Raw genomic sequence first — 13,828 nt, forward strand, 5'->3', positions numbered from 1 at the left:
AGAAATCCAGTAGATGGCAGCAGGTCTCTGTGTGAAACTACTTAATCGTTCACATAAATTTAGAGTTAAAGAACAGAATTGCACTTCATCAATTATTTAAACAAAGCTTTCAATAATAAGTGTTTTAGAGTGAACTGCTTTTAAAATTCTAATCTGCATTTTGATGAGCTACAGACAAAACAGCTTATTTTCAACAATATGTTTTCTATTGAAATAATTAATCCTTTTTTTTTTATTAGAGGGAATCTCCTTACTTTTCATTTTCATGAAAAACAACAGAGATTTCCTTACAGCGTGGGTAACGGAAGTCCAACTTTTGCTTTCGCCAAGGGTAAGGCAGGATATTTAGAAAATACAACTGAAAGGTAACGAAGTACGACAGTGCAAGCTTTAAAAAGCAGATTTCTTTAGATAAAACTAAACAATGCAACAGTGGGTTATCAACCTACATGAATATTGCCTGGGTACTTGAAACATGCAGTGAACAGTGTAACCATTTGGCTCTGAACTATGTGAAATTTATGAAAGATGAGTACAATTTACTTCAGCAAAATAAGATCCCTAAATATAATAAAATAGTATCCAGTAAAACTATAGCCATCACCCAAGAACTTTCAGGACTCAAACCAAAATATTTTTCTGGGGTATAACTGATGTAGCAGCATACATGAGCCAGTACCATTTTATATGCAAAAGCTGCATTAACTCAAAGCCTCCTACAGTCATTAGTAGCATGGTGAGTTCACATTTTCAAAAACAAAGTAAGGTTAGCCATTTACCTCTCGGCCCAAATGACTACATTTAATGCAGTATGCTTCTTGCCATCTCTTTTTTTAAAAATAAAATTGTGTATGTGAGTGTGCGTATCCACGCCTGCGCGTGTGCGTAAAGGAAGAGGGGATTGTGCCTAGAGGAGATTTGATAACATAAGCTGCAAGTAGAATTGCGACAATGTGACAGGCCAAATAATAACATCTTATGCATGTTTCTTTACTCTTGAGTGTATGTTTTGCAATCAAGACATACAAGTGTCTGGCAGTTTCTGAAGGATATGATCCTTAAGTGAAATTACTGTGCAAATAAAAGCTTTTTGCTCCTATTAAAATTCGTCTGAGTCATAAGTGGCAAGGAAAAAAAGCTTGCAGAGTGCATTCTGCTGTCAATCTAATAAACATTCTGTGCAGAGGGACTATTTATCAAAGATAAATTGTACTTAAAAGTCCTTCATTAAATCTATGGGGGGGAATATAATTATACCAAATTGCACAGTTTCAGTATCCATGGTTAGTGTCGTCTTTGTACTCATAATTTGAAAATAATAAAAAAAATTCTAGCTCTTGGAAGAAAACAAAGTTAGCTTTCTGGACTGGTACTACCGTATGGTACAAGAAATTACTTGGATAAGGTTTTAAAAGGTTATGCCTACCTTCTATTTAGTTTTCTAAGCTATGTATGGGCCTACCTTCCTACACTGCCCAATCTCTAAATTTAAACTTCAAATCCAGAATAATACAATTGGATTTCTAGGAAGGAATGGAATTGTCCAGTTTCTGACACATCAGCGAGGTTCAAGTACTTAAACTAATTCCTCGTTTATAGCACAACTTGCAGCTGGGGAAAAAAGTATTGCCAGTATGTTGTTGTCCTTTAAAGTTCGGGTCTCCATATCAAGTTATGATATCCCTACCAAACACTCTGTTTTTACTATCTTTATAAATTTCATATCTTTTAGATTCCTTTCTCTGCAGGATGCCTGCTTTGCTTGGAATGAGATGTAAGAGTCAGTAAACTGAAAGCTTTCAAATGTAGGTCTTTGTTATTGATGAGCTGTTCTTTTCCCTTTTGTATTTGTTTATTGTTCTTTAGTCTTTTGGGGGGATAAGCGAGTTATTGTAATCAAAAAGTAAAAAATAACAACAGTAAACTTTTTAGGAAAGGCTTTTTTGGCACAGTTGGTTCACTAATGACCTTTTGGCATATAAAAAGACAAAGCAGTAGAAAGAAGGTTCCTTCTTTAAGATTATCTTTGATGTATTTATACTGTTGACTGGACTGACTAAATACCCACATAGCATTCTTTTGTAAAGCTATTTTTTAGCTCCCAGAAACAGTGTTACAGTGGGGGTGGCAGCAAGTAGCTGACCTAAATGGAAACACTAAGTGTAGTTTGGTAAGAACAGCAAAGGCCTTTGGAAAAATTAAAGTAGTTAACAATGCTTCTAAAACAGAAAGAAGTTGAGACTATACAAGGTGCCCTCATCATGTAATTACTATTACTGCACCTCTGCTTTCTAGACCTCAGACAACCCTGAAATCTGGAGTTCTCAGATCTTACTTATGGAAAGTGTTAGGAATTGGGGAAGGCGGGGAGAAGAAGGGGAGGAGAAATCAGGAATATAAAGTGGGGAAGGTCACAGAAGTTAGCATTACAAGCAGAGACCATAAGGTTTCCATTGGCCTAAAACAGAAGAAACATCTGCTGGAGTCATAAATAGATTGTGGGTGAACTTTAGCAGCAAAGAACTCTGCCACTGATAAGATTTGAGCTCATCAGTAGTTGTCACTGGTCAGAGCTCAACTCTGCAGGATTTCAGAGTGTAATTCTGCTAGCCAAAGTAAAGGTAATAAAGAAGTACCTGAATGGAGCCATGCAGCATCTGGTGAGGTAGAAAACAGGTGTTTCTTTTTCACGGGACTGTTGTGTGTCCACAATCAGTGGGCAAAAATAATGATAGGGAAAGGGGATGTCAGTTAATAGCCTGCTTAGAGTAACAGTACACTATCCTAGGTCTCTCAGTAAATGAATATTACAACTGTATATAATGCAAAACCACTTCTCAAAACTAAATCTCTGTGACAAGAGAAGAGGGTGTAATAATAGCAGATGTGAAGGGAAAAGAAGATAAAAAAAGAGAAAATGGCAAAGACAAGACAATACATAGGAAATAAAATTAAACAAAACAGAACAACATTGTGAAAATCTCCTGGGCAGGGTATACAACAAATAAAAGAGAAAAATAGGCAACCAACTGGGGTTAAAAGATGGCTGAGACATAAATTAATCCTCTTCACTTAAAGAGAAGATCTGTTGACTGTACAGGTATCTTGCCAGGTATGATAAAATATAATATGCCCTAAGCATGGTGCTCAAGCTGCATCCTGTTATTTTTTGCATTGTTTATTAAATATGATCTTCCCTACATACCTTAAACTCATGTCTTTGGGAGCTGTCAATATTCAAACTCCACTGGAGCCTTCATACAGCGGTCTAACATATCAATATACACATGTAAGTTATGGAGCTGTGTGGATTGCTGACCAGATGTGGATGTATAGTATGATTTACATTAGGTTTAGCTATGTTTTCAAAGCCTCTGCCATTCCTATGGTAGGAATACATGCTAAAAATCCTATGTCGCTCAGGATCCACCAAAAAAACTGTCTGCTATGCATTGTAAGCACTGTCAATAAACTTACAGTTTCTGAATTAATAAAATATATTAACTGCAGCGATGTAATTTTCCTTTAACATTTCTAATTTGTCTCCTTCTCAGTTTCAAGTCACTTAACTGATGTCAATTGAAGTTTGGTCATCACAGCCCCATTAGTAATAGTTGTTCGGTATTTATGTGACTCAGTAGCAAGCAATGCTTCTTTGTTGAACTGCTATCAGCACACTGTCTTTTTCACTAATTCTCTGTCCATTTCAAAGTAGTGATCATAACCTTGTTTATATTTTCATGATGATATTTAAACTGGAAAACTCATATTCATTCCATACTACTTCCAGGTTGCCATCATCATCTTCTTTTTGAGATGAGGACTTCTCACTCAACAAAGAGACTTAAAATATTTCTTGAAACACAGGGACTGAGTTCTCTGTTCTGGAGCTGATTTATTTCCACAGTGTGGCAGTGAGGACTAACATTAAGATCTCCACATAAACAACAGCAGCCCTAGCCAAGTGCAGGAGCAAACACTCAACATGCTACAAAATAACTTGGTGAAAAATGAATAGCCACAAAAATCATGAGTCTTTAACCACAGCAACAGGGAAGGGGGGGAGAAAAAGGAGGACAAAATCACCATCGTATAGCATGTACTCCAGAAGCAAAAATTTAATTAGAATTGTAATTCAACCACATTTCCCACTTTCAATTCATTGTGTGATACATAATTAACACTTTAGAAAAAAACTAACAAGGACTAAAGCCATGCAAAATACATTCCCTCCACTTTAGGCTAAGGCTGAGCAGTCAGAATAAAAAACATACAGAATTAAAGCTTGTAGATGTCCTTCTCTTGGAGTTACAACCCAGACGAACAAGGTGAAATGAACAGATAGCAGCTAGAAAGCTGTGTGAGCCGCAGAGCTTTGTACATCTGCAGTCACTGGAGCAGCCTGTTAGCATAATGCTTTGACAACTCCATCAGCGCAGTCTCAAGGTAGCTGTCAATCAGGATGCATCATTTAATACAACAGCACACTGAGGATTTTCTCCTACAACCCACATGACAGCATATCTACAGCTCTATTTATATCAGCGCCCAGTTGTGTTTACAATGCTGTTGTAATTAGAAGAGATGCAACAGGCAGCAATATTATTCAGATTTCCATTTTGCCATACTGCCATGTAAAGTGCGATCTTGCTTCACAGAGTCATGCTAAATGACAAAAGCGCTATTTTCTTCAGTCTCTGTGCTCAGACAGCACTTCATTTGCAGCTATCTATAATTAGATTAATGGTGTAGTGCAGTACAAAGCAGGCCCACTTCACATCAGATAGCATATGAATTAGGACAAACACTTATTTCAATTCCAGGCAGAGAAAGCAGTGACTGGGGTATTTAGCATACCCTTTATGGTGGAATGAGATGTTAATTGTGTACCATTACCTCTAAACTGCTTGCTTGTTGTATAAATCACTGTGCTAATTGATGCAGAGATAGAAACGTAGCCACAGGCAAGAAAGCAAAGGAATGAGAGCTGAAGATGGTGGATAAAGGATTATCGAGTAAAACCATATGGAGATGTGGTTCCTTTGAAACCTGCCCATAAGCAGCCTTTCTTAAACTCCAGGGGGAAAAACAGTGCTGTACTGATGTGCAGAGGGGGGAAAAAATCATTTTTACATCAGGATTTAAGAGCAGAATCTTAAACAAAGTATTTCAGCTAAACAGGAAACTAAATAATGAATGTGTGCAAGGAAGCTCAACACATGCCTCTAAAAGGAAAATAAAGGAGGAGGGGGAAGGGAGGGAGCATGCCTCAACAAGGGTCCCAGCACTGGGTTCTTGGGGCCTGAGTTAATAAGTAACACTTGCAAACTATCTAAAGCATATGCTTTTCTGCACCATCTGGAGAACAGAAATACAAACCCTTCTACTGCACAAAATAAAATAACATAAAATAAAATTGAAGTTGCTGCTGATTAGTTAAAGCCCATACTTAGGCAACAAGGACAGTGGCTCTGTATGACATAAGCTGTAGTAGTAGCAACAGCAGCAGTGTACTGGTATATATTAGCATACAGAGATCTAGGAGGAAACCTTGGGAGACTCTTCCCACAAGTTGTGCAACCAACAGAATGGAATCTCTCAATGGCAAAAATAGCACTTCAAAAGGGGAGGGCTACTACGCATCCAACACATCCTAACCCAAAAGGACTGGCCACGTAGGTGGCACGTTTAGGCTCTCAATCAGCAATCCTCCTGTCTGTGGTATATATGCTGCTTCTTTAAGAGCAACATCAAAGTCTGCTAAGCAGATGTGTCTGTCTACCTCACAGTCTGTTATCTTACTATTACAGGGCAAGACATCTTAGGTGCTGGAGATGGCGCTACTCCCCTTTAAGCACCCCAACTTCCAGACCAATGCACAGAGACAGATTTTTGCCCTAAGAAGCTTACTGTTAAAAAGCATAATAGAACGTGTGTACAACCGAGGATTCAATTTACATTGTGGTCATGAGTGAAATACAAATATATGCCAACAGATACCAGGCAATATCCAACTAATCAGCCATCTTCCTATTCTAAATGTAGGGAGATAGGTTGGTAGTTCAAGGACCACGTGATAAACACGGATAAATGCCAATTTTCAGTAGCAATCCACCATACAGCCAATATTGGGGGTTACCTTTAAGCTGTACACAGAGACAGAAGCTTTCAGTTGCTACTCAAACAATATCAACCGCTTGTACACAAGCGTTCAAATCTAACTCTAACCCACTACACCACAAGGTTCAAATCCACTTTGCCTACAAAGGTAAAGGCAGCATTTTATGTCTAGCTGCAATATTCTAATGCCTTACAACTCATTAAACACAGTAAGACACTGACACCCCACATCTTTTCCTTTTTTGAAACAACTGATTTATTGCCCGTTATTTGCTAGTGAGGATTTGGATGAGGTTTTGTTTGGGGTTTTTTTTTTTTGGGGGGGGGGGGGGAGGGTTATGTTTTTAAAGCTGCTGCAGGAAAAAACTTTACTAGTCTGTTTCTCAAAGCAACACACACAATATACACATACTGATACATGCATAGTCTCCGTAGCATAGAAAATGTTTTAGATGTGCTACAGCAGCTAAGTACTATAGTACAGTATAATGCAATATCAGAAAAGGCATTCCCCCGTGTCTAATGTGACACTCCAATTCAATAGTTTAAGGTTTGGTCACTAGACTAATAAAGTGCGTGAATAATCCTCTTTTATCAGCAAAGCTTACAACTATAAAGAAACATTGGCTATATCTAGACAACCAAAGGGACCTAAGAAATGGAAACAAATGGCAGCATAAAAAAACCTGTTGACTACTTTGAAATAACACCTCCCAAATGTGCAGCTAGTTGACATAAATGGAAATGCACTGAGGAAAAGAGCTGTGAAGCTGCGCAACAGCCCTGTTCCTAATCATTAATCACTTTTTTTAGACCATTTAAACTAGCCCATTACAGCCTGCAGCCAAACGCCAACACTACCATCACTTGCATGTCAGCAATGCTGGTGTTAACAGGAGAAAATATATGGTTTCTACGGTTGTGCCCCAGTTCTCTAGCATTTGCTACCTTTAATTGAAAAAGGCAATTAAACACAAAGTAAATCATTCTGTTAGCTAAGCTGTTTAATAACATATAATTGATAACGTCAATATGTTACAGTGACATAATGCATCACTTTCATCACTCTTATGCCTACATTTATGGGCACACTTGTGCTGAGAACATTTATTTTTTCTATCTGTTATTTAACTAAAAATCCAATGATAACTATCTCATGGAACATGATCAAGTGAGCTGTTGTGTGATTAGAAATGGAATTCCTGACATACCACATTCTGTCCCATGTAAGTAGTACATTTACTTTATTAGCAGCTTTTTTCTTGCTCTCAATGCACCATAAATTTCTTTTGGGAAAGAGGATGGCTCTCTTATAGGGTCAGTTTGAAAAGGGAGTTAAAAGACCCCTTCAGGGCAAATACAATTAATCGTGTTTCCTGCACCAGCCCCCAACCTTGCAGACACTTACAGTGTTAACTTTATTTGGGTGAAAATACCTACTGTAGCAAGTGGGAATGCATACATGTAAAGTTAAGCATGCACACATGTGTTCACAGGATCAAGATGTGCCTGAGTCTAAAAATCCAGAGGTGCACTCTGGGGCAGGATAAAGTATAGGTTAATTCTGCTGCAAGCAGGAAGAGCACTTCAACCTAACCTCACCATGCACTACAGTGTTACATGTTGGGGATTGGACTACATGACCTCTGAGGTCTCTGCCAGCCTAATTAATCTTAAAAAAGGTTTAATTTGATTTTTTACAAGTACTTTAAATGTGGAATAACATGCCTTGTTTATTTCACCTTAGTGACATTTAAGTGACAAAAGTCATTTATTTCTCATCCTTTCTCATCTTGTAGATTGGTTGGGTTATCAGTACAGCTGGGTGAAAAATGAGAACACTTCCACCAAAGTGTTTCTGTTTAATAAGAAAATTTCACATTTTTCTTCAACCAGCTGCAGTTCTCCAGTTCACACCAGCACCATGACTGTATGCAGTGCAGAACAAACAACAGATGTCTGCCACCAAGGACACACTTCGCAGGAAGAAGCTGCCGTGATAGAAGACAAAACAAAAATATGAAGATGTACTGCAAACCTTCTCTTAGCAGCATTTAATTTTAATATCAGTTCTGTTTTCCCTGAGATTGGAAATATATCATCAATATAATGCCAAGAAAGGAACAGTATATTGAAGATAAAAATACAATACCACCCAGGTAGCCAGACTGTCTCCCTCCGCTATCTATGCAATTAGAAAGTAGCTGCCGCTAACGGCAATGATACCAGTTAGAGTTGGTCTTTAACACCTTTCAAAGGGAGAAAGTTTGGTTTCATTGTAGTGACTGCTCTTCAACTCTGTGTGTAAGAGAAGACTTATGCAGGTGACTAAATAATGGAGGTGGCAGCGAACTGCACACAGCCCAGAGGTGACTGCAAGTTATCTAACAAGTAAGTGTGTAAGCTGCTAAGGTAATTTGTTAGAATAAGTGACACTTTCACAGCCATAAAAGCAATTCCACTGACAATTAACTGTTCAAGGCTCACAAAGAGAACATGTGCATTTTAGTCTGACCAGAGGCCAGGGTGGCAAATTATGACTGTGACAAGTAACTTGAAGAAAAGGGAAAAATAATATATAGAACTTCAAAAGCCTTGTTCTCAATTATATAACAATGCCAACACCTGTTAAGGGAGCAGGTTACTTCCTATTTTTCAGCTTGAGCTGCTATATTTAATTACAAATTTACAACCCATTTAGTAAATCAGTAAGAACGTACTTCTTTAAAAAGCACTATATAATTTGGGTTATGACATACCCCTCACTTGAAAAATCTGTAGAGTTGTATCACCTTACAGAAAAGGCAAATGGTGTTTAAAAAGCACACACAATGGACCCAATCCCTGTTCCTGTGGGTGTTAATGACAATATGTCCATTAATTCACATGAGATTAGGCTCATTGTCAACAAACAGGCAGGCTGGATTAACACACACAGTTTTTCTAATCTTTGCCAAACTCCCCTCTCTTCCACATAATTTATCTTAAAATTATAAAAATAACGGTTTGAATCCTGCTCCCTGAGGACAATGGAGATGTCTGACAACTCATAATATTTTTCTTTACTGATCAGGCATGTAACAAGGTGGAGCAATTATAGAGGGATAAATATTGCGTCATTTTTATTAACTTTATTTGATATAGAGGGAAGAATACAGTACACTACATGATTTTAAAAGTTTAAACTATTTTGAAAAGTTTAACCATTTAAAAAGTTTTCTGACTGTTGAACTGGTTGATAAGTGATTGTCTGATTCACTTTGCCACTTGCAGACACCTTAATTTAGTGTCTAGGATGAAATTTTTGACTTTAAGGTATCTCAAGGGTGTTTGGAAAATATAATGATAAAATTGCAAGCTAGAGAGAGATGCAGAGGGAGAGGGCTGAGGTATTTATGACATACCTGGCAAAAGGAAAGGCAGCAAAGAATATGGGTTTACCCATGGTTGTTTCTAACCTATAAGGGGTTTGGTGATTTGGATCATTAATGTGTACTGGCCTTTCACATTTGGAACCTCAATCTAAGTCAAACTTTATAAATAATAGCAAAATATATTTTCTAAGTGTTTTGATCTCAAATAGAGAGTAAGAGAATTTAGAAATTCCTAGTAAAATCCTGACTGTAAATGTACCCTATCCGTTAACCTGGGTGACGTGACATCAGTTCACCACAGTGGCAACTGGTACATCAACGTTTAAAAAATACAACTGAAAACAACTATGGTATATTGCTCAATCTTATGCTTTTATGCAGTATCTAGCACAATGGGACCCAGGACTGGAGTTCCTAAATGACACCGCAAGACAAATAATACGTAAAACAAGTAGGGGTGAAATTATGTTACAACCAGAAACCAGGGCACCATCACAAAACCAAGATTTAGATCAGTCAATGAACCTGTTGGTGAAACTGAACTGAATTCTGGGGTTTAGGGAGAAAACAAAGGTAGTTAGAGCTTGGCAGGTACAGCTGAGTTGTAGGATTTTTGCAAAGGGGTGCATTTGCAGAGAGCGCAGCCATTCACAATGTGAAACAGAGTGGAAGGACAATTTGATCCTATGTGAACTAAAACTAGCCAAGACAATGCTCTACATAAGCTCTGTGATGACCACCTACTCACACCCCATTTCCTGGCTAAACCACCTTCCCATCCTTAACACTTACACAGACGGACAGTGGATTTAGGATTCCCATATTACTCATGTTAGAGAAAAGGATTGAAATCCTGGTCCCATCTCGGTCAATGGCAAAAGTGCCAGTGACTTCCAAAGGGACAAGAATTCACTCAAGATGCTCCAAATACTTCATGCTCTTTCTCCAGCAGCAGTAAGATGCCATATCAAGTATTAACAAGACAAAACAGACTGGAAAATATTATTTTATAGATTAGCCCCTTACAATTACTTTTTTCCCAGCAGCTATCATGGCATTGGAGCTGATCAAGTGAAAACTACTAAATTAATACAAGACAAAAATGCCCTAGTTCACTATTTCACTCTTCGATCAAGGAAATTAATTTAAATAACTTTGTATCAGGTACCACAAAGTTAACAGAACAGACTTGGGGCCAGATGAGCCATTATGTTCCTGCATAAAACTATTCCATTAACCTTATAACAGATTAATATAAAATTAGTGTTCTTGTATGAATGGTTCATCTTAAATCCTGTATGCGCTAAGAAATACTGATAGCCTCAGCAACATCTACAACTACTAAGTCTTGACCATCCAAGTGTTACATTTCTTATGAGCATCTCAGGCTCTGGAATGGAGACCTGTATGAGCAATCTGCACTCACTGGGCACATCTATACAAGACGTTAACTGTGGAGTTGCCTAATCTGCAGTAGCCTCGCTGTCTATATGTGAGGCCCTATTAAGGTGCAGTAAATTAATAAATGCTACTGTAGGATAATACTTGTGAACACAAGTACTATCCTACAACGGTGTTATTTAGTGAACTACAACATATGTGTATAGACACTTACAGGGCTGGCTGGGATACAAGGGTACTTCAGTGTGGGGGCTGCCTGCTGGCTAGCCCGCAAACTGATGCACCCTTGTGCTCCAGCCAGCCCCTCCGCAGCATGCTGAATCAGGTCAGAGCAGCCCTGGGCTGGAAGGCTGACTCCCAGGGCCCCCTGTCAGGTGGGGCTGCTCCACCCTGGCTCAGCGTGATGCGGTTCTAGTGCATGTGCAAATTGTCCACCTGGGAGCAATAAACTCTGGCATGAAATGCACCAGAGTTTATTCATTCACATGAATTGCACGTGTAGAAGCACCCATTGCTGCACATTCTGATTCTCTTAGCAGAGAATGGCATGCTGTTGCATCTAGGATTACTAGCAGCACTTCTGTTTGCCCCAGCTTCCTCTACTCAATGCTGTTTGTAATTCAAACATAAAACATCAGAACTTCTGCTAATGTGCTGGGGCTAGATACAATAAAGGTCATAGGTAGAACTGAGGTGCCTGAATCCAAAACTGCAATAAAAAACTCAAAAAATATTCCCATATTGCTACTTAACCAATGGACGGGCCTTTCTGTTCAACTTTAAAGCTTACTAGGCATGGGCAGATCTAGGATTTTGAAAAGAGGGGTACAGATGGTGTGGTACATCATCAAATATAACAGAATACATTTTCTCCAATTAAAAAGAAACTAGAGGCATTACTAATATGCTAGGAGCCTAGAGCTATATTATTCAGTTTAACACCAAAGCAAAAATAAACACAACTTAATTGGAATGTGCATTCATTTGCCATATAATGTATTGTGTATTAAAAATCACCACAACAAACTAGGCAAAAATAATCAAATATGTTGTTTCATCAGTCCTGTAGTCTTTAGAATAAAATGAATATTACTTTTCAGATTTATAAAACAAAATCTAGCCTTCCTGAACACCTTGGTGGTTTATCTAGTGCTTCACTGAAAAGTTATTTACACAGCTGAGTAAATTTTCACCTGAATTAACATTTCCACACCTGAGTTAATGTTCCAAGCTAGAGTTAAAAACAGTCTGCAGAATGGTGAAATTGAAGATAGATTGCCAGGAGCAGCTAACAGACAGCAGAATTGTAGAAGAAAGGATATCTCGATTAGTGGAATATCAAGACCTTTAGACGGGAGAGATGACCTTTAAACACCTGTGGTATGAAGAGTTGAGAAGGAATTGCATAGATTACAATAAGCCATGAAGTCAATTGACTCCCTCCCAGCTGCCTGAATAGAAATTCTGCTGCCAGGCAATTGTTTTTAAACTTTGGGTAGATCAGGAATTAAAGGGAGGTGCAACCGCACCACTGCACCCACGCTGGATCTGTCCTTGTTAACTAGGTGTCTCAAGTTTTGCTTCTCCAATGTTTGGAATGAGCAGCTCAGCAACCATCTCCTGGCTAAGTCCAGTCAGGATGTAGAAATGAGGCAAAGGAGCACCCACACCCTCTAAGCAGACTGATCCAATTGGTAAAGTTGGCACTCACTTTTAATACAGTGGCTTAGTGGTAAGAGGAAATGTGAGTCTTATGTTCAATTCCCTCCTTTGTCTAAGGGGGTTTAAAACTAGGCCTGTGCGAATAGGGAAGTATTCAATTAGGATTCGGCCAATTTGGAGAATAGTGATTCGATTCAGAGATTTGGATCACTGTCCCAATCGATTCGGCTGAATCAGCTTCAGAAGTTTCAGCACTGATTCAGAGAGATTCAATGATTCAGATTGGACAGGGAGAGGCAGGCACAGCCAGGTGGCTGCAGGTTCTCCCACAGCTCCTCCAGCTGTGCCTGTCTCTTGCTGGGCAGGGGGAGCCATGGGAGAAGCCCCCATGGCTGGCCAGGCCCCGACCCCCACCTAGCCCAGCCTAGTCCTGGCACTTAAAAAAAAGCCCTGCACTCACTGGCTGCAGCAGTGGGAATCAAGACCTCTGAGGGCTTGTGGCAGAGTCCCCACCACACAGTGCAGGGCAGTGGGGATCCCCCCCCTGCCTGGCACCTGTGCAGCAGCTGCACCTGGCAGCTGTTGCATTGCACAGGTGCAGCCCACATTGCCAATGGAAGTGGGGTTTCTACCCTGCTGCGGCTTGCCAGCTGGCACAGTGATCATGGGATGTGGGCATGGCAGTGCTGGGAGCAGTGGCTGTGCCCTGCTGCCGCTTGCCCCTATCCGCCCAGAGCAAGCTGTACCCACATCCTGCTCCCTCCCCACCCCCGCTGCCGGGCAAGCAGGAGCAGGGCAGAGACCCCACTCTCAGTGCTGCCATGCCTGCATCCCATGCTCCACCCCACCTCCCATCCCCCTCCCTAGTTGGGTAGCTTGTCCCAGTCCCAATCCCTCCCTCCCCCATTCCCCTTCCCTCCCCCAACATATTTACTAGCTGGAGGCAGCTGTATCAGTTGCCTGTTTAGTCTACAGCCAAATCTCCGAAGCAGCCAAATCTTTTCCGAAGCTTTTCCGAATCAATTTGGATACTTTGAATTGATTTGGAGCTTTTAATTGGTCTCCTGCTTTGATTTGGATTCGGAGATGCGGCCCCCGAATCGGACTGCATCGCCTCCAAATAGAATCTGCTACCGAAGCTTCGCACAGCCCTATTTAAAACCATAGTTTCATAGTTTCTAGGGTTGGAAGGGACCTGAGTAGACCATCTAGTCCAACCCCCTGCCATGGCAGGAAAGAGTACTGGGGTCAAACGACCCCAGCAAGGTGTT

General features: G+C 39.9%; 1 protein-coding gene across 1 annotated transcript in view; it reads right to left on the reverse strand.

Moving 5' to 3' along the window:
• PCCA (propionyl-CoA carboxylase alpha subunit) overlaps positions 1-13,828 on the reverse strand; it is a 446,742-nt gene that overhangs the window by 20,186 nt on the left and 412,728 nt on the right. The gene's annotated exons all lie outside the window — the stretch shown is intronic.

The sequence above is a fragment of the Crocodylus porosus genome, unplaced genomic scaffold, assembly GCF_001723895.1.
Source record: "Crocodylus porosus isolate Cpor-Errol unplaced genomic scaffold, CroPor_comp1, whole genome shotgun sequence".
In the NCBI taxonomy this organism is placed as follows: domain Eukaryota; kingdom Metazoa; phylum Chordata; order Crocodylia; family Crocodylidae; genus Crocodylus; species Crocodylus porosus.